Source organism: Eubalaena glacialis, chromosome 6 (genome assembly GCF_028564815.1).
Source record: "Eubalaena glacialis isolate mEubGla1 chromosome 6, mEubGla1.1.hap2.+ XY, whole genome shotgun sequence".
Classification (NCBI taxonomy): Eukaryota; Metazoa; Chordata; class Mammalia; order Artiodactyla; family Balaenidae; genus Eubalaena; species Eubalaena glacialis.
Genome location: NC_083721.1, coordinates 152,640,063 through 152,661,900, shown reverse-complemented (window position 1 = coordinate 152,661,900; position 21,838 = coordinate 152,640,063).

Here is a 21,838-nt window from a genome sequence, read left to right as displayed (position 1 = left end):
TTTATCTATGAAGTAATCCTATAAATACAATCTTGTCCCCATTTTATATGAAAGTAGTCTAATGAACAGAGTTTATGAATTCACCTAAGTCCACACATTAAATGAAAGATCACACAGCCTAATTAGACAGCCTAATTCTAGAATCCATAATTTTAATATTAATAAGCATCAGACCCTATTTTTATATCAGGCCATTTATCTTCAGGATAATCCTATAAGGTTCATATTACTGCACTCATTTTATATGTTAGGAAACTAAAGCTTAGGAAAATTAAACAATGTATCCAAATTATATATCTATGTATATATCTCACACAGAGTGTTAACCAGTATTGAAGGCTAAGTCTGCTTGATTCCAAAGTTTGTGCTCTTAATCACAACGATATATCCCTTCTTTAATCTCTAGACCTCTGAAGTTTCGATTTCAAGTCTGCCATTAACTTGAAAGACATTAACAAGACACGAGGGACTGGGCTTCCGGTTTCATCTAGAATCTGCTCTGACATATAGAACCAAAAGAGAAAAGTATATTTCTTTGCTCTGCCTTCACAAAACCATTCCACTGAACATGGGGCTATGGAGGGGTGCCTCTAAAGGACAGTGAAAGAATAAGTGCATGAAGGATATTTTCTCTTATTCACGCCCCACTGAGCTGTACAGTAGGGAAAGCAATCTATTCAGAGTATAACAGACCTGGGTGTGAATCTCATCGTCAACACTTAGCAGCCGTGTCACGCTGGGAAAATTTTCCAACCTCTCTAAACTTCAGGTTCTGTATCGACAATAATGCTTTGTAACCAAACTCAGTTACAACAATGGGTATTTATTCTCGTGTTTGTAGTCGGTAGATCCACTGCAGATCCGCTGATTTGGAGTGGCTCTGCTTCAAGGGGTGAGCTGGGCTTGTCTCCTCGCTGTGGATTAAACTCAGTCCTCTACATGGGCTAATTCTGGGGCCTGGGTGGAAGGCACAGGAGCTACGTGGGGGAAGCTCTTCACACAACAGAAGAAGCCCCGAAGGTGTGCCCAACACGGCAAGCTAGATCCGTGCCTTTGCCTGCCTCATAGACACTAAGCAATCGCATTGGTCAAAGCAAGTCACATGACCAAACCCAACATCAAGAAAGACGAGGGCTTCCCTGGTGGCGCAGTGGTTGAGAGTCTGCCTGCCAATGCAGGGCACACGGGTTCGAGCCCTGGTCTGGGAGGATGCCACATGCCGCGGAGCAACTAAGCCCGTGAGCCACAACTACTGAGCCTGCGCGTCTGGAGCCTGTGCTCCGCAACAAGAGAGGCCGCGATAGTGAGAGGCCCGCGCACCGCGATGAAGAGTGGCCCCCGCTCGCCGCAACTAGAGAAAGCCCTCGCACAGAAACGAAGACACAACACAGCCAAAAATAAATAAATAAATAAATAAATTTATTTATTTATTTATTTATTTATTAAAAAAAAAAAGACGAGAAATATACAAGGAGGACTTAATATCTGACTGGTAATTGAAACAATCGTGATTTCCTTTTACATGAACTGGGAATAAGAATTAATTTCAAGAGATGAGATAATAGAGTGGTTTATAAGGCACGAAGAACCATCCAAGAGTAAAGTATTGTAATTATCTTTTTCAAAGAGAAACACTGATAATCGGCAGAATGTGTTTCTATTTTGAGAGAAGTTGATATTTTGCAAAACAATTTGCCAGCTCTTGCCCAGGGGATGACAGCTGCTGAGCCCTTTAGAGTAACCGCTGAAAATGTCATTTACGGACAATAGGCTCTGTCTGCCAAGCTTGGCATTTTGATAGTTCTTTTAATGTCTTGGGCAATTACATGCTGGCATTAAATAGTCGCGCATTTCAGTGAAATGGCTAGGTGATGTGAGATTTTAAATTAACATTAGTTTAGGAGGCAGGGAGTCAAATCTGACAAAAGTATAGGAGTACATGGAAACAGCTGAAGGATGAAGGCTTACAATCAAATGAACTAAATCAAGTCTTAGTAGGGAAGACAGAGTAAGTGGGAATAATTCACTCCTTTCTCCATGAATCAAGTGCCAAGGGCTCTTTTCTGTGTTCCAGACCAAATTCTTCAAACTGCCATCCTGCTGGATTATGATGATATATGTCAACTGAAAAAAAATGGCTCATCAGGTGAGGATTCTGTTGATAGGCCACTCAATGTGCTATTTTTCTGATTAGGCCCTGTTGATGAACTAAAATTCTCTGGATTTTGAGTATAAATCTAGTGCTGAACATGAAAATTCTCTGAATTGTAACAGGGAAGAGCCAGATCTGACTACATGTTGGATCTGTTTCTTTTACTTTAATATTTGCTTCCTGTTGCTTTTGTTCGCTAAAAGGATATCGTCTATACGTAATGGCCTGCCTCCGGGAACCCTGCCCCTCTGCCTGGATGTTAAACGAAAGTGCCTTTGTTCAGGGAAACATCCTGACCCCATCCACCTGTGGATGGCTGCAAGGAAGAAGGAATTAACACGTCCCCTCCCCGAGGCTGGCCATTCCATGGGATATTTTGCAAAACTTTTTACTTTACTTCCTCCATCTCCTCCCCCTCTTTGTGCTATAAAAGGAACTGGCATCCAAACCCTGACAAGATGGTACTCTAGGACACTGGTCCACCATCTTCTCAGTCTGCAGGCTCCGAATAAAGTTGCTATTTCTTGCTTCAACACCTCGTCTCCAATTTATTGGCCTGTCGTGCGGCGAGCGGAGTGAGCTTGGACTCGGTAACAGAATCACCTGTCTTACTAGTCTATTATGATCCAGGAAATGTTTCCCTTGTTGCTTCTTCCCATATCTAGAGTTGTACTATTACAATTATTCTATTTAGAGTTATTTATATGATCAACTGCCTCAAGATGTTGAGCCCTCATTAATCTTGCTGGAGGTCTGGTTACGCATTGGGTAACACAAGAGACGGCAATCTTATGAAACAGACAGGATGTAAGTAATACAGCTAGTAATATTAATAAAGTCTTAAATAGGGATTTAAGCCGTGAGCTTCTGGAACCAAACCAACTCCCTAAACAATCACCAAGACTAGGGAGTGAAACACTTAAGGCAGAAATCTGATTTTTTCATGTGTCTTTAAATGTGTAATATTAGAAGGTTCTTCTGATATGAAAGTGTAGCATTCAGTCTGAATTATAGTGCAGGTGCTTCCCTGAGACGCTGTAAGGTTGTGGAGGGCCATGTGACTTTGTAATGCAGCCTTCTTCATCATAGAGACCTCAGAATTCAGTAGGCTAATAGCCTGGTTACTATCATTTAAGGCCTTTTGGGTGAATTCTGTTAAGGCTTCACTGTGGGCAATTACATCTCCCAACCATACTGAAGGCACAAAAATAGCTGTTAAGTGGTCCTACCAGTGTAATACAGATCTCTTGGTCCATTGGGTTCGTGTTAATGGCAAATTTGCTGGAGTCATATCTAAATTAGCACTCAGGTGGCCTTGAGAATGAGGGAATCCTAAAGTACATATTCCTATCCATCCTGGTGGAAGCCAGGGCCATAGACTGGTGCCTCAGAGCCACTGAGTTCCATTAGGTGTGACCTAGTATTTTTCCAGTTGTCTGACCCAATCTGTTCCATACCAATCTCTGTCTCTAAGGGAAATGAGATACTGGCATTTTTCATAAGGAACCCAGACTAACTTTCTAGTGTTATTAGGCTCATTTATCTTTAGTATGATTTAATTGTTCCCAACATAGTGGGGGGGGGGTCTTTAAACTTAACCACAGCCTGGTGTTAGCCATCTAAATCCATCCCATAATGCAGGGAGGATCCCGCCTAACAATCCAGGAGTTATAATTTTTTACTGAAATGTACCTCATTGTTCTCACTGAGCTTGAGTAACTTTAAAGGAAAACTCACAAATTCCCTGGTGGTCCGGTGGTTAGAACTACGCGCTTTCACTGCCGAGGGCCTGGGTTTGATCCCTTGTCGGGGAGCTAAGACCCCACAAGCTACAAGGTGTGGCCAAAAAATTTTAAAAATTAAAAAAAAAAAGAATAAAGGAAAACTCATATTTATGGCCAGGGTCAGAATAAGTACGCTTAATTGTCCAAGTGAGGGGGCCCCGTCTAGCAATAGCAGTCATGGCCTTTTTTCATTAGTTGAAAAGAAAATTTCATGCTTTCATGCCACAGGAAATATTGAAATAACTTTATAATTTCTCTAGAGATAAATTACAAGACCTTCATCATATGAGAAGGCTACAGAAAAGTATACGGTCAAAAACATAAGAAGAAACGTGTTATAGAAGCATCTCGGATATAATGATAAGAATAATAATAATACGATTTTTTTTCTAGACTTGGAGATATTTCTGTTTTTCAGCTTAAACAGCTTTCCTTTGCTGAGATTTCTTAATTCTCAATAAATATTCACTTTTTTACTTTGTTTTATAATTTTAAGTTACCTTTATTAAGGAATGATTTCCATAAAATAAGATACATTCGTTTTAACTGTGCAATTCAATAAGTTTGACAAATTTTGACAAGGGTAACCACCTTCCCAGTCAAAATTTAGGACATTTCCAATATCCCAGAAAGTTCTCTTTTGCCCCTTTGAGGTCAATTACCCTCCACACCAGCCCCAGACAATTACTGATCTGCTTTCACTACAAATTAGCTTTATCCCTGTTCTAGAACTTCAACAAATGAAATAATACACTGTGCACTCTTTTTCATCTGACATCTTTAGCTCAGCTTGCTGTTGAGATTTAACCATGTTTTTGTGTGTATCAGTAATCCATGTGTTTCTATCGCTGGGTAGTATTCCACTGTGTGAATATACCGTTGTTAGCTGGATGGACATTTGGGTTGTTTCCAGGTTGGGTCTGTTATGAATAAAGCTGCCATAAAACCCTTTTTCAGTTACTTTGTCAGCACAAGTTTTCATTTTCTTTGGAATTGCTTTGTCATCAGGTGGATGAACAGCTACCTTTATAAGAAACTGCTTTGCTGGTTTCCAAAGTGTTTTGTACCTCTGCCTCCCCCCGCCGCCCCCTGCTGGCAATGTCTGAGATAAACGAGGGACATTGTTTTATATGTTTTTCTTCTTTTTCTTAAAGAGGGCCACTCGAATTATATAAGCATTAAACCCTACAAAATCTGGGCTGTCCTGTAAGATGGAAGAATCCGTTCCAAGGCTCCAGACCCTACACTGTGCAGAGAAAAGCAGAGGAGGGGCAACAGAGCCCCCCAGACTATCTTCTGGATGAATCTTGCAGAGGCCCTTTGAGAAGATTAATTTGTGTCAGCTTGGCTAGGCCATGAGACCCAGCCATTTGGTCAAACATAGATTTTCTCTGAAGGTATTTTTTAGATGAGGTGAACACTGAAATCAGTATATTTTGAGTACAGCAGTTACCCTCCAAATGTGTACGGGCCTCATCTAACCAGTTGAAAAAAGACTGACCTGCCCTGAAAAGAGGGAATTCTGCCAGGAGACGGCCTTCGGACTTGAACTGCTGCATCAACTCTTCCCTGCGTCTCTAGCCCGCTGGTCTATCCCGCAGAATTGGGACTTGTCAGCCTCTACAATCAAGTAAGCCAGTTCCTTAAAATCTCTCTGTGTTTCTGACTCTGTCTGTCCCTGGATCTCTTCCCACACACACAGACACACACACCCTCTTTCTCTCTGGAGAATCCTGACTAATGTGCACTGCATTCTTCACCTGGGATCCTGAAGGACAACCAGCGTTCAGAGCAGACTTCTCTCCAGTTTCCTCTCTTCCTCAAGTCCAAGTTACTACTCCACTTGGTAAAAAGTCCGTTGGTTAGTGTTTTGAACACTTCCAGAAAAAGGAAACATATTGAAGCTCAAAACAACCCTTCTTTCCCATGGAGGAAACCCTTTTGGTAAATCACATGGGGAAGGAACTTTTGCTCCCTTTGCCCTGGGTAGAACAATACGCTTTTCTAAACAGGACAGGCTCTCTCCTTTTACTCTCCTGCCCCTACCCCCTTTTCTTTATGAGCTTTTAAACTAGCCGTTTTGTTTTCCTCCTCTTCTCACTACACTGACCATACAGTACAGTCGGTATAGACAGATGTTAAAGCAGGGAAAATGGAAAATACTGTCACCCTTATGTACCAGGAGCCACTGAATACATTGAGCTTGGGTATAAAATCGCTCCTAATGACCCTGGTCCTGTCCAGTGGGGCTCAGGACCCAGGCAGGCACAAAGAGGCCCAGAGCAGTCAAATAAAAGTGGCAGCTACAAAGACCTCTGCCTGGAAGGGCTGAGGAAGGCTCCCCAGGGGGAGAGATTCTGAGGAAGAAAATGCTACCCCTTCTCTGCCGCTCAACACTGAGCATCACAGAATTGCATCCAATTTTCTTTGGGTCAAAGGCAAGAGTCCAGTTAATCACCCAGTGTAATCACCCGAAAGCAAAACTTGGGATTCTTTTGGCTTCTCCTCCAGGGCAATCCCATGGGAAGCCACGTGCCCTAAAACACTGCTATGAGGGCCTGGAAGTGGAAAGCAGAGGGCTAAGAAGCTGCTCACACCTGGATGGATTTTTTAGTTTTCAGCATTGAAACTTCCCCATGTCTGAAATTCCAAGGGAGAATATAGACATCTTAAAGGCTGTGATGGGAAGTTAAATTACAGACACTGCTTCCCCAAGCTTGAATAATCCTGCTGTGAGGTGGGATGAGTTCCCTGGTTGACCGAAGCCGAAGGAAAAAATGTCATCATCACTGCAAACAACACATCCCAGCACTCACATTTCACAGTCCATCCCTCCTCCCTAAGCCCAGAAATACTCCTTTCTACAAGTGAGGTGACATCTATTTCTGGGACGGGTGCTCGTCTCTTTCTGTTTCAATTTTCTGTTCATTTCTTTAGTGTTTAGGTTTTTTTTTTTTAAACTGGTCTATTAAAATACTGCCTGTGTGGTTTATTTCTGAGTTGTGGATTACGTAGTGCTTCACAACTGGTTGTCCTTTTGTGTGTTTTAGAATGGTGATTCCAGCTCTGATAGTGACCTGAGTCTGTCTTCAGTGTTTTTTCTTAACCACAGCAGTGGCTCTGATGATTCAGCTGGAGATGGAGAATGTGACTTAGAGCAGTTCCCCTGTTTCTCCAGAGATGTCTGAGGTGCTTCCACATGAATCCAAATTCAATACGTAGTGGCTCTACTTTGGAAGATCTTCTGAATCAGAACTTGGAAATGGACCCTCTTCTGATGTGATACCTTGTGCAGTCACTGTACAGTTTTAGTTCAGTGGTATGAACTGAAAGTTATCAGAAACGTGTTTTTTTATAGTCCTTTCTGTGAGTTTAGATTTTGCTATGTAGGACTATATAAGTTCTCCATAGTAATTGAAGGAAAAGGATTATCCATCAGGAACTACATTTCCCAGCTCCCTTGCACCTAGAGAGGATGATATGACCAATGGTGTGTGAGTGAAGGTGATGTGTTCCGCCTTGGGTCCCAGGCGGTTAAGCTTACCTATGTGCCCTCCTCACATTTTCTTCACTCATCTTTGACTGGTGAAGAAAAGGAACCAGTCCTTGGGAACACCCAAGGAACCTTGGAGCTTCAATATGGAAGTAAATGTGTCTCTGAGCCAGCTCTCACATGATGGTCACCCAAAAGAGCAGTCACTACGCAGTGAATTTTTCAGGAGTGAGAAGAAAATAAAATTTTCATTGCCTTAAACCACTGAGATTTTCAGGTTATCTGTTACGAAGTTAGCACAGCCTGATTACTTGTCTACAGATGGGTCAATAACATCATTTCACATTTTTCTTCGCACACCACCACTACCATATAGGGGATAGACTTTAACATAATCCAGTGTTCAGGAGAGTTATCGGGAGGTTTTCACCAAGTGAGCAGGAAGATGTCTAAGAACCTTATACATCTTATGAGAGCAGAAATTGTGTTTATCTCGTTTCCACCATTTTACTAGAGCCTACTATAGTGTAGGTGCTGAATAAATATTTATTGCTTGAATGATGCATTAGCCATTAGTTGTTAGGTGGGATAACTACTGAATAACAAACATAGCTAAAATTTTAGTGGCAGACCACATTAGAAATTTACTTTTTGCTTATACATCAGTTCAGTGTGGTTCTTTGATGGGCTACTTTCCACGTGGAGATTAGAGGAGCAACATTTTTGCCCATTCTGGTTCTAGCCTGTCACAGAGGCTTAGAGTCTCACTGCTGCATCTTTCTTTTTTTTTTTTGGACAGGGTGACACTTTATTTTGAACTTGCATTATGACTAGAATTTCATCGGGTTGAATATAAAGGAGATATTCAGGAGGACAATTCAGAGCTGGAGGAAGGCAGAGAATTGTAAGCAATGGGGGGAAAATACTTGGATAAGAGTTTGGACACATGGATTGAGATCAATAGAATGCTGGTGTCTTTTGGAGTGTTTTTTGTTTTTTAAGATGTGATAACGCTGTACCTTTAATGGCATAGACTTGAGCTGTCCTGCCCAGGATTCCCTAACAGGGGCTTTTTATGGCCTAATAACACTGACAGACTTCTATCTGAGTCAAGCACAGTAGTTTAGAGTTTTCTGTTGCTTGCCGCCGAGTGCAGCTCTAACAGATACACTTTCCATCACACGATGCACAGAGCTGCCTCCTCCATCACTTGCTAATCTTGCTGCCAAAGGTGATGAGACAATCGAAATCCCCCAGGAGAATGCCAATGTCATGTTGCTTAAGAGCGACACTAATGCTACAAAAGTCTTTGTAAAGGTGAACCATTCTAGGACTATCCTGAAGTGTTATTATGAAAACATACTCTGAAAACACAGAAAATACCACACATGAACAAAATAATGCCCAACGTGGTTTCTTTCATGGACTCTGTAAACAATCATTTAAAGCAAAAAATTCCCATTTTAATTTTTATTTATTTAAATTTTTTTTTTTACTCCTTTCATTTTTTTTTTTAAATAGATCTTTATTGGAGTATAACTGCTTCACAATACCATGTTAGTTTCTGTTGCACAACAAAGCAAATCAGCCATATGCATGCACATGTCCCCATATTCCCTCCCTCTTGCATCTCCTTCCTACCCTCCCTATCTCACCCCTCTAGGTGGTCACAAAGCACCAAGCTGATCTCCCTGTGCTATGCCGCTGCTTCCCACCAACCAACTATTTTACATTCGGTAGTGTATATATGTTGATGCTACTCTCACTTCGCCCCAGCTTCACCCTCTCACCCCATGTCCTCAAGTCCATTTTCTACGTCTACTTCTTTATTCCTGTCCTGCCCCTAGGTTCATCAGTACCCTTTTTTTTTTTTTTAGATTCCATATATATGTGTTAGCATAAGGTATTTGTCTTTCTCTTTCTGACTTACTTCACTCTGTATGACAGACTCTGGGTCCATCCACCTCACTACAAATAACTCAATTTTGTTTCTTTTTATGTCTGAGTAATATTCCATTGTATATATGTGCCACATCTTCTTTATCCATTCATCTTTCGATGGACATTTAGGTTGCTTCCATGTCCTGGCTATTGTAAATAGTGCTGCAATGAACATTGTGGTACATGTATCTTTTTGAATTATGGTTTTCTCAGGGTATATGCCCAGTAGTGGGATTGCTGGGTCATATGGTAATTCTATTCTTAGTTTTTTAAGGAACCTCCATACTGTTCTCCATAGTGGCTGTATCCATTTACATTCCCACCAACAGTGCAAGAGGGTTCCCTTTTCACCACACCCTTTCCAGCATTTATTGTTTCTAGATTTTTTGATAATGGCCATTCTGACCGGTGTGAGGTGATACCTCATTGTAGTTTTGATTTGCATTTCTCTAATAATTAGTGATGTTGAGCAGCTTTTCATGTGCCTCTTGGCCAACTATATGTCTTCCTTGGAAATCTCTGTTTAGGTCTTCTGGCCATTTTTTAACTGGATTGTTTGTTTTTTTTTTGATATTGAGCTCCTTGAGCTGTTTGTAGATTTTGGAGATTAATCCTTTGTCTGTTGTTTCATTTGCAAATATTTTCTCCCATTCTGAGGGTTGTCTTTTTGTCTTGTTTATGATTTCCTTTGCTGTGCAATAGTTTTTAAGTTTAATTAAGTCCCATTTGTTTATTTTTATTTCTGTTACTCTAGGAGGTGGGTCAAAAAAGGTCTTGCTGTGGTTTATGTCAGAGTGTTTTTCCTATGTTTTCCTCTAAGAGTTTGATAGTGTCTGGCTTACATTTAGGTCTTTAATCTGTTTTGAGTTTATTTTTGTGTATGGTGTTAGGGAGTGTTCTAATTTCATTCTTTTACATGTAGCTATCCAGTTTTCCCAGCACCACTTATTGAAGAGGCTGTCTTTTCTCCATTGTATGTTCTTGCCTCCTTTGTCATAAATTAGGTGCCCATATGTGTGTGGGTTTATCTCTGGGCATTCTATCCTGTACCATTGATCTATATTTCTGTTTTTGTGTCAGTACCATACTGTCTTGATTACTTTAGCTCTGTGGTATAGTTTGAAGTTGGGGAGCCTGATTCCTCCAACTCTGTTTTTCATTCTCAAGATTGCGTTGGCTATTCGGGGTCTTTTGTGTTTCCATATGAATTGTAAGGTTTTTTGTTCTAATTCTGTGAAGAATGCCATTGGTAGGTTGATAGGGATTGCATTGAATCTGTAGAGTGCTTTGGGTAGTATAGTCATTTTCACAATATTGATTCTTCCAATCCAAGAACATGGTATATTTCTCCATCTGTTTATGTCATGTTTGATTTCTTTCATCAGTGTTTTATAGTTTTCTGAGTACAAGTCTTTTGCCTCCTCAGGCAGGTTTATTCCTAGGTATTTTATTCTTTTTGTTGCAATGGTAAATGGGAGTGTTTCCTTAATTTCTTTTTCTGATTTTTCATTGTTAGTGTATAGGAATGCCAGAGATTTGTGTGCATTAATTTTGTATCCTGCAGCCTTACCAAATTCATTGATTAGTTCTAGTATTTTTCTGGTGGCATCTTTAGGATTTTCTATGTATAATATCATGTCATCAGCAAATAGTGATAGTTTTACATCTTCTTTTCCAATTTGTATTCCTTTTATTTCTTTTTCTTCTCTGATTGCTGTGGCTAGGAATTCCAAAACTATGTTGAATAAGAGTGGCAATAGTGGACATCCTTGTCTTGTTCCTGATCCTAGTGGAAATGCTTTCAGTTTTCACCATTGAGTATGATGCTTGCTGTGGGTTTGTTATATATGGCCTTTATTATGTTGAGGTATGTTCCCTCTATGCCCATTTTCTGGAGAGTTTTTATCACAAATGGGTGTTGAATTTTGTCAAAAGCTTTTTCGGCATCTATTGAGATGATCATATGGTTTTTATTCCTTAATTTGTTAATGTGGTGTATCACATTGATTGATTTGTGTATATTGAAGAATCCTTGCATCCCTGGTATAAATCCCACTTGATCATGGTGTATGATCCTTTTAATGTACTGTTGGATTCTGTTTGCTAGTATTTTGTTCAGGATTTTTGCATCTATGTTCATCAATGATATTGGTATATAATTTTCTTTTTTCGTGATATCTTTTTCTGGTTTTGGTATCAGGGTGATGGTGGTCTCGTAGAATGAATGTGGGAGTGTTTCTCCCTCTGCAATTTTTTGGAAGAGTTTGAGAAGGATTGGTGTTAGCTCTTCTGTAAATGTTTGATAGAATTCACCTGTGAAGCCATCTGGTCCTGGACTTTTGTTTGTTGGAAGATTTTTAATGACAGTTTCAATTTCATTACTTGTGATAGGTCTGTTTATATTTTCTAATTCTTCCTGGTTCAGCCTTGGAAAATTGTACGTTTCCAAGAATTTGTCCATTTCTTCGTGGTTGTCCATTTTATTGGCATATAGTTGTTTGTGGTAGTCTCTTATAATCCTTTGTATTTCCAAAGTGTCAGTTGTGATTTTTCCTTTTTCATTTCTAATTTTATTAGTTTGTGTCCTCTCCCTTTTTTTCTTTATGAGTCTGGCTAAGGATTTATCAATTTTGTTTCTCTTCTCAAAGAACCAGCTTTTAGTTTTATTGATCTTTGCTATTGTTTTCTTCATTTCTATTTCATTTATTTCTGCTCTGACATTTATGATTTCTTTCCTTCTACTGACTTTGGGTTTTCTTTTTTCTTCCTTCTCTAGTTGTTTTAAGTGTAGGGTTAGATTGTTTATTTGAGATTTTTCTTGTTTCTTGAGGTGAGATTGAATTGCTATAAACTTCCCTCTTAGAACTGCTTCTGCTGTGTGCCATAGGTTTTGGGTCATCATGTTTTCATTGTTATTTGTTTCCATGTATTTTTAAATTTCTTCTTTGATTTCTTCAGTGATCTCTTGGTTATTTGGTATCCCACTGTTTAACCTCCATGTATTTGTGATTTTTAAAGTTTTTATCCTGTACTTCATTTCCAGTCTCATAGCGTTGTGGTCAGAAAAGATGCTTCATATGATTTCAATTTTCTTAAATTTTCCGAGGGGTGATTTGTGACCCAAGATGTGATCTATCCTGGAGAATGTTCCATGTGCACTTGAGAAGAAAGTGTATTCTGCCACTTTTGGGTGGAATGTTCTATAAATATCAATTAGATCTATCTGGTCTATTGTGTCATTTAAAGCTTGTGTTTCCTTATTTATTTTCTGTTTGGATGATCTGTCCATTGGTGTGAGAGGGGTGTTAAAGTCCCCTACTATTACTGTGTTACTCTGGATTTCTCCTTTCATGGTCGATAGCATTTGCCTTATGTATTGAGGTGCTCCTATTTTGGGTGCATAAGCATTTATAATTGTTATATCTTCTTCTTGGATTGATCCTTTGATCATTATGTAGTGTCCCTCCTTATCTCTTGTAACAGTCTTTATTTTAAAGTCTATTTTATCTGATACGAGTATTGTTACTCCAGCTTTCTTTTGATTTCCATTTGCATGGAATATCTTTTTCCATCCCCTCACTTTCAGTCTGTATGTGTCCCTAGGTCTGAAGTGGATCTCTTGTAGACAGCATATATATGGGTCTTGTTTTTGTATCCATTCAGCCAGTCTGTGTCTTTTGGTTGGGGCATTTAATCCATTTACATTCAAGGTTATTATTGATATGTATGTTCCTATTACCATTTTCTTAACTGTTTTGGGTGTGTTTTTGTGGGTCTTTTTCTTCTCTTCTGTTTCCTGCTTAGAGAAGTTTCTTTAGCATTTGTTGTAAAGCTGGTTTAGTGGTGCTGAATTCTCTTAGCTTTTGTTTGTCTGAAAAACTTTTGTCTTCCCCATCAAATCTGAATGAGATCCTTGCTGGGTAGAGTAATCTTGGTTGTAGGTTTTTCCCCTTCATCACTTTAAGTATATCCTTCCACTCCGTTCTGTCTTGCAGAGTTTCCACTGAAAAATCAGCTGATAACCTTGTGGGGAGTCCTTTGTATGTTATTTTTTGTTTTTCCCTTGCTGCTTTTAATATTTTTTCTTTGAATTTAATTTTTGTTAGTTTGATTAATATGTGTTTTGGCGTGTTTCTCCTTGGATTTATCCTGTGTGGGACTCTCTGTGCTTCCTGGACTTGGGTGACTATTTCCTTTCCCATGTTAGGGAAGTTTTCGAGTATAATCTCTTCAAATATTTTCTCAGACCCTTTCTTTTTCTCTTCTTCTTCTGGGACCCCTATAATTTGAATGTTGGTGCATTTAGTGTTGTCCCAGAGTTCTCTGAGATTGTCTTCAATTCTTTTCATTCTTGTTTTCTTTATTCTGCTCCTCAGCAGTTATTTCCACCATTTTGTCTTCCAGCTCACTTATTCATTCTTCTGCCTCAGTTATTCAGTTATTGATTCCTTCTAGTGTATTTTTCATTTCAGTTATTGTGTTGTTCATCTCTGTTCGTTTGTTCTTTAGTTCTTCTAGATCTTTGTTAAACATTTCTTGTATTTTCTCAATCCGTGCTTCCATTCTATTTCTGAGATGCTGGATCATCTTTACTATCATTACTCTGAATTATTTTTCAGGTAGGTTGCCTATTTCCTCTTCATTTATTTGGTCTTGTAGGTTTTTACCTTGCTCCTTCATCTGTGACATATTTTTTTGCCATCTCATTTTTTTTTTGTATGAGTGGGATTGTGTTCCTGTTTTACTGGTTGTTTGGCCTGAGGCTTCCAACACTGGAGTTTGTAGGCTATTGGGTAGAGCTTGGTCTTGGTGTTGAGATGAGGAGCTCTGTGAGACCTCACTCTGATGAATATTTCCTGGGGTCTGAGCTTCTCTGTTAGTCCAGTGGTTCAGACTCAGAGCTCCCACCACAGGAGCTTCCCACAGACCCTGGGCTCACAAATCAAGATCCCGCAAGCCATGTGGAGTGGAAAAAAAAAAGAGAGAGAAAAATAACGAAGTAAAGAATAAAATTAAATTAAACTAGGAAACTAACAGATATGTTGGAAAGAATGTAAAAATAAAAATATAGATGAATCCACAACCAGAAGGTACATCAGTACTACAGTAGTAAAAAAGAGGAGAGAAAGGGAAAAATCAGAAGGGTGGGATGGAAAGGCCTTGGCTATGGAGGGTGGGGCCTAAGCAAGGATGAGGTTTGGGCAGTGGATGGGGCCTATGCTTAGAACCCACAGGGCTGGAAACGGCCCTGGGGGCTATAGGGGGTGGGGCTTAGGCTCAAGGAAAAGAAGGGGCCCAGGTGTGCCCCCAAACCCGGTCTCAGAGGGCAGGGGACCTCACCTGGGAGCCCAACAGGCTTCCTGGGCTCGAGTGGGTGGAGCAAATGCCCTCCTCTCCTCTCCTGCTTCTCCGGTCTGGGGTCTGGGGTGGCAACTCCTGCCTGCCTCTCCTGATATCCCCAGCCTCCCTCCTATGCCCCCAAGGACCCACGTAGCCTAGAGGGGGGTTTGGAGGGCAGGGGATTGGCCTGGGAGTTCAGCAGGCTCCCCGGGCCCATGTTGGCAGGGCAATTGCCCTCTGCTCCTCTCCCTCTCCTCCCCAAGGACCCCTCCCACCTGCCTCTCCTGTTCTCCCATTGGCCTCCTTCCTATGCCCCCAAGGACCCACATGACCTGAAGGGGGCTTTGGAGGGCAGGGGATCAGCCTGGGAGCTAGGCAGGCTCTGCTGGACCATTTTTATACACTTAGCAAGAAGAGATCATGGAGGATCATGAGAAAGGATTTTATTGGCCTACCTGGAAGTGACGTGTCTCACTTCTGCCATATTCCATTGGCCAGAACTCAGTCACATTTAGCCTCAGAGGAAGATGGGAAGTGCAGTCTAACTGTGTACCTAAGAGGAAGGTAGTAGTATCCTATTGCTGTTCTAACAAGTTACCACAAATTCAGTAGATTAAAACAGAACAACTTTATCATCTTATAGTTCTGGAGGTACGAAGTCTTAAAATCAAAGTGTTGACAGGGCTACATTCCTTCTGGAAGTTCCAGAGGGGAATCTGTTTCCTTGCCTTTTCCAGCTTCTGGAGGCCACCTGCATGTCTTGGTTCATGCCACCTTTCTGCACCTTCAAGGCCATAAGTATAGCATCTTCAACCTCTATCTCTCATTCTGACCTCAGTTCTTGTCATCATATCACCTTCTCTTGCTCTGACCCCACTGCTTTTATCTTATATAGACCCTTGTGATTACATTTGGCCCATGCAGATCATGTAAGATAATCTTCCCTTCTAAAGATCCTTAACTTAATCACGTCTGAAATTTCCTCTCTTTTTCTATGTCAGGTCACATATTCACAGGTTCTAGGAATTAGGATGTAGACATCTTGGACATCTTTGGGGAGGCTTATTCTTTCAACCACAATGGGGGAAAAGTTTGAGGTGAATATATAGCAGATGAATTAATTAACTATGAGAAGAGAACAAGCATTTCCCTGGGTAGACAGGAAGATCATCTTTGACTTTCTTCAACTGAGTATAGTTCCCTAGCAAATTGAATAAAGTTTAAAGAACTACAGTCTGGAGAATTCAAGCAAGAATAAAATAGGGTTCCAATTTAGAAGAAATGGGACAAATGTCCAGCTCCTAGAACTAGAGTGTAATATGAAGTTTTCTTTCTCCCTTCCTTCCTTCCTTTCTTCTTTCCTCCTTTTTTTTTTTTCTTTTTTGAAAGAATAAGGCAGTAGACTGTTGTTAGAATAACATTTGGCTGGCTCTCTTGTCTACAATAAGGTGTCTCTGTCTCTCAAATTTCTTCTAAGACTCAAACAATGATTTATATGTAGTACCTCAAGATCCTAGACCTGAAAAACTAAAAGTCCTCCAGCAGAAGGTCCCCAGAAGGGCAAAATATGGTTAACACTGTGTTAATTTTATATATCATAATTCTAAAATATTTGTGTTTGCAAAATAGGAAACTTTCCCAACATTAATTAAAATATTTTTGTTAACTTTTGGCAGGAAACTGCTATTCTTAACCTGAGGACAACAGATTTAGAAGAAAGGTTTGGAAATATTAAACAAAAATGGACTTTACAAAAAACAACAACAACAGCAAGAGCAGACTTTATGACTATATAAAACTTGCATACCTATAGCACTAAATTGACTACAATCACAGAAAAAAGAACTCTATTTCTCTCTCAACTTCATAATATTAGAGATATTACATATGTAAAAATTGATTTTTAAAAATAACACCTCTGTTCACCTTTTCCAAATATGTTGTCAAATCTGAATTCCATGGTTCTTTTTCATTCTCATTAGGGTGTTGTGAAGTAGTACTGTTGGTTGAGGTTGTTAGTCACTGACAACAGAATTGACTATAGCTATTAATCAGATGAAGATGTGATTTGGTTCAAGCAGTTCACAGGGGTTCGGTCTTAGATGTTACTAGGTGAAGAACAATGAAGCCAGATGCAATGAAGCTCTTCACTAGAAACATCAGTACTGACATCCCCTACCAGATGCCAGGGCAGAGCCACCCTAGCATATATGTCATATGCCTAGACCTCAGAACACACCCTGTGGTCCAGAATAACTATACCCCTGCTTGCCAAAACTTGGATCTTCTCAGTGTGGGGCACTGCTTCGATTTTCTCCCTTCCCTGCTAAGACATGTGGGATTGTGTCTGTGTGGTGCAATTTAGTTTACTTGTGGATTTCTACCTTCATAATAGTTTTGTTTTGTTTCGTTTTGAGCCATACTGTGAGGCATGCGGGATCTTAGTTTCCCTGACCAGGGATCGAGCCCCTGCCCCCTGTAGTGGAAGCGTGGAGTTCTAACCACTGGATCACCAGGGAATTCCTTGACAGTTTTTTTTCTTTTTAATTTTTTTAATCTTATTTATTTATTTATTTATTTATTTATTTTTGGCTGTGTTGGGTCTTCGTTTCTGTGCGAGGGCTTTCTCTAGTTGCGGTGAGCGGGGGCCACTCTTCATCGTGGTGCGCGGGCCTCTCACTACCGTGGCCTCTCTTGTTGCGGGGCACAGGCTCCAGACACGCAGGCTCAGTAGTTGTGGCTTACGGGTCCATTTGCTCTGCGGCATGTGGGATCCTCCCAGACCAGGGCTCGAACCCATGTCCCCTGCATTGGCAGGCAGATTCTCAACCACTGTGCCACCAGGGAAGCCCTCCCTGACAGTTTTAAAATATAATTTTTAGTGTGACAGTTTCTATAGCTCAGGAAGACGAGCTAGAATCTGTTGAGTCAAGCCATCTATAGTATGTACCATAAGCATTAGACTTTCTTCTTTGGAGATTTTTTTTTTTCTCCCTACATGTGACGTAGGGGCATGTATGGGGCATTGTGTACTTTTGCCAAGATGGAAGGTCAGTAATAGAAATTACATGGACCCTGGGTACCCTTGACCTCTGCCAGGCTCACAGTGATTCTGTAGCATCTCTGTGAAACTTAGAGACTTACTGCTGCCCCAGGCTGGATGATTTTATTTTCAGTTCAGTGCAGCATTATGTTTATCTCAGGCCTGGGTTTCAGAAATCAGAAGAAGATGAGTTTTGATCCCAAATATTATGGAATCTCTGTGTCATAGCATGATTGAATATAGCAGCCCATGGCAGCACATACTTGGAGGCTGGTGTGATCTTTTTCCCTCTGACCTCTTGTTGTCAATGAGGACAGGAATCAAGCATGAACTTTGTCAGGAGGAATGGAGGCCATAAATTGTATTAATACATATTCATTGAGCGCATGTACATTTACAAAGCACTGCTTCGTACATTCTTAAAAGTCTTGGAAGTTAAGCAATTGCAAGGCAAAGAAGGCATGATTATCTTCATTTTAAAGACAGAGAAAGTTCAGCTTAAATTGAGTTATCCAAGTTCATAGAGCTAGCAAATAGCAAAACTAAAACTCAAATCCATATCTTCTAATTACAAACCTACTGCTCTTCGGACCACTCACATTTGCATTTTATGGAAGAGAAGGGTTAGCACCTGAAATACTCATATGTAATGTTCTATGTGCTGGACACCATCTCAGATACTTTCACTTGTTATCCCACATTTCTTCCAAACAATCCCCTGGGGTAGGTATTATTACAGGTAAGGGCACAGGCTCAGAACTGCATCCCACAGGTGATAAATTCCAGAGTCTGTGGAAAGGGGGCTGGCTGTGCTGTGTCTATCAGACTCAGGACCCAGTCCCTTGAAGAGGTCTCATAGACAACTCCTTTCTTTGCTGAAATTTCCTGCCCCACTGATTTCTGGAAACTGGCATCTGTATCTCAAGGTATGCAAGGAACAGAGTTATCATGAGGCTTTTTCCCTGTGTGCTACATCATTCTACTCACAACTCAGGCCCAATGTTCTCTTCAGTGTCCCTGCTACTGATCAAGTATGTCACTAAGTTGCTTGATTGTAAGAGTGGAGGGATAAGCTAGAACTTACTGTTCGGGAACAACATAATTAAAATATGGCTGATACCTGTGTACCCCCCAATATCTCAGTTTGGGGAGTTGCTCACTAAGTTTAAAATTTACCATTTGACACAATTCCCTCACTACACAAAACCTAAAGATATTCACAGCAGCAATTTGGCTATTATTCAAATATAGCCAAAAAGTGGAAACAACGCAAATGCCCATCATCCAATGAATGGGCAAACAAAATGTCTATCCGCACAATGGAATGTTATTCAGTCATAAAAAGAAATGAAGTGCTGATATATGCTACAAATGGATGAAATTTGAAAACATGATGCTCTGTGAAAGAAGCCGGACACAAAAAAACCACGTATTGTATGATGTCATTTATATGAAATATCCAAATCAGGCAAACCCATAGACACAGAATGTAGTTGAGTAGTTGCCAGAGGTTAGGGGGAACAGCAATGGAGAATGATGGCAAATGGATATGGGGCTTATTTGGGGGGTTATTAGAATGCTCTAGAATTAAAGAGTGGTGATAAATATACAACACTGTGAGGATATTAAAAACCGTCACATTCTACCCTTTAAAATGATAAACTTTATGGTCTGTGATTATATCTCAATAAAGCTGTTATTTAAAAAAAATAAAAATAAATGCTGCATACAAAAACACTCAGTCACTTTATCATACAGAATTCATCAAGCATGTGGCTATAAGCTTCTTGTAGCATTTAAGAGCTTTTCAGCATCACATTGGATGTATAGCATTCTTTCTAGAGAAACCTACATTTAAGTCTTTGGAGAGTGAAGTAAAAATAAACTCTTGAAAAAATACGCTTTGGAAAAACAAATCTGTGTATTTCTTTCAATGTGTTTTGATTTAATTAAAATGGCTACCTGCAGAATTTTTCAAGGTTTAAGTCTTTCTTCATTCAAAATATCTTAATGGAGTAGCTACTATGTGCAGGATACCGAGCAAAGGTCTGTGTGAGAGCTGTTATCAAAGGAGAGCCCTTTCAGAGGAGGACCAGGCAAAGATAATGTTAGGACCTCACAAGGAAGACGGCACGTGCCCTGAGACTCCTGAAGTTTTAGTCTTGGGTCTCGTGCTTGGACGCCATTCCTGCTCTGGCCACAGCAGAAGTTGCTTACTAAGCTCTTTCCCACGGATCGCAAGGACTGCCTTAGAAATCTTTACAGAACCCTGCTCCACATGGACCCTACCATTCACTAAACACAAAAGTTGAAACTTATTTGGAGGCCAGATTCATCAAACCCCCTCATTATTAGGCTCAGTGAAGACACTTAGTCACAATTTCAGTACTGATTTAGGACAAGAATCTGAGTCTCCTGATCTCTGTGCTTTTCCCTGTGAAATGTTACATATTAATAAGTAAAAGGTGAATGGTAGCGATATAGGGCTTTAGAAGAGGAAAGAAGTATGGGCCTGGAGATTGAGAACCCTTCACGGGTGGTACAGGGCTTGGATAAATGAGAGGCAGCGAGAAAGCCATGCCAGGACCCAGAAAATGTGTGAAAAAAAGGACTGAGAATAAGGACAGAATTTGGGGGATACATAGGGTATATAGGCACCTACAAGATAAACCTTCAAGGGTATCAGTAGACTCCCCTATCCTTCAGAAATGTGCTCACTAGCTACTGGTACTTGAAAATCAGCCATTTTAACCTTTGCACATCACCACTTGATAAACAAATGACCTTGGGAAAAGCCACACATGGAATTCCTTCATTTTACAAGGATTTATTGAGCAATTAGAAAATGCCACGTTCTGGGCTAGCTTGGGCACTCAGTGAAGGGGAAAAAAGGCTTAGTTCCTGGGAGGCACCTTGGGGAGGCCGACAGATGTCACGGGCTTTGTGAAGCTCAGGATAAGCACAGCCATCTCCCACCTTCTTTAGAATGGATTGTGCGTTGGGTGTGCACGGAGGAAAGGACACGAGTCTAAGTTGGGGTCAGAGGGCTGAGGGCATGGAAAGCCAAGCTGATACATTTGAACTTTATTTCATAAACCACAGAAAGAAGATAGGACTTGTGAATGGAGTCTCCAGGACCTCTGCTGAGGAAGGAGTCCCCAGAATGATCTTGCCCCAGTCTCTGTTTCCTTGAGGGACTACTTGACAGACAAGGCGATGGTTTGTCTGAGGCCAGCCTGCTAGTGGTAGGACCCCGGGCCTCTGATTCCTGGGCTTGCTGTACTACATGGTTCACATTAATTCCCAAATGCCTGATGGGTTGGAGCTAGAATTACAATGAGGGGCAATGTGACCTAGACAAAGCTGGTTCCTCACCATCATTGTCTGTTTATTTTATTTGTTTTCTATGTTCCGTCACAGCAAACGAGGAATACAGCCAGCATATGGATAACACGTGAGTGAGCCACGAAGGGACTGTCCTCACCCCAAGGTGCCACTTCCCTTTGCCTCAGAGAACTGTTCGGTGGGCAGGGTGCTGGGCCTGAGCTTGAAGTGACCCAGCTGGATACAGAAAGATGATGCCGTTTGTCATGAACATCAAGATGCCACTCCCTACTAGATGAGGGGATTCTCCTTAGCACAGAGATTCTGTGTTTTTGGTGAAGGTGAAGTTTTTTTTCTTTTGGCCGTGCAGCTTGGGGGATCTTAGTTCCCCGACCAGAGATTGAACCTGCACCCCCTGCAGTGAAAGCGTAGAGGCCTAACCACTGGACTGCCAGGGAATTCCCAGAGCAGTTCTTGAAGCTGGTTTGAAGGGAGACTTTTGTGCCTGTGGAATGTTACGTTCTTCCATTTCTCCCAGGGCTCTGGCCCCGTGGGTGGCCACATCTAGGGGTGTATCTCCTTCAAGGAGAATGAATTAAAAATAGAACTTAGTGAAATACCAACCTGAGACCTTCAGGCAAAATTGAGAAATAGCAATGAGACACAAGCATCTAGTTAACACAATTAAAAATTTCCTCCCTGGAAGAGAAGAGTCAATTACTTTTTTAAGCAGTAGGTGAATTCTGATGCATAAATTCACT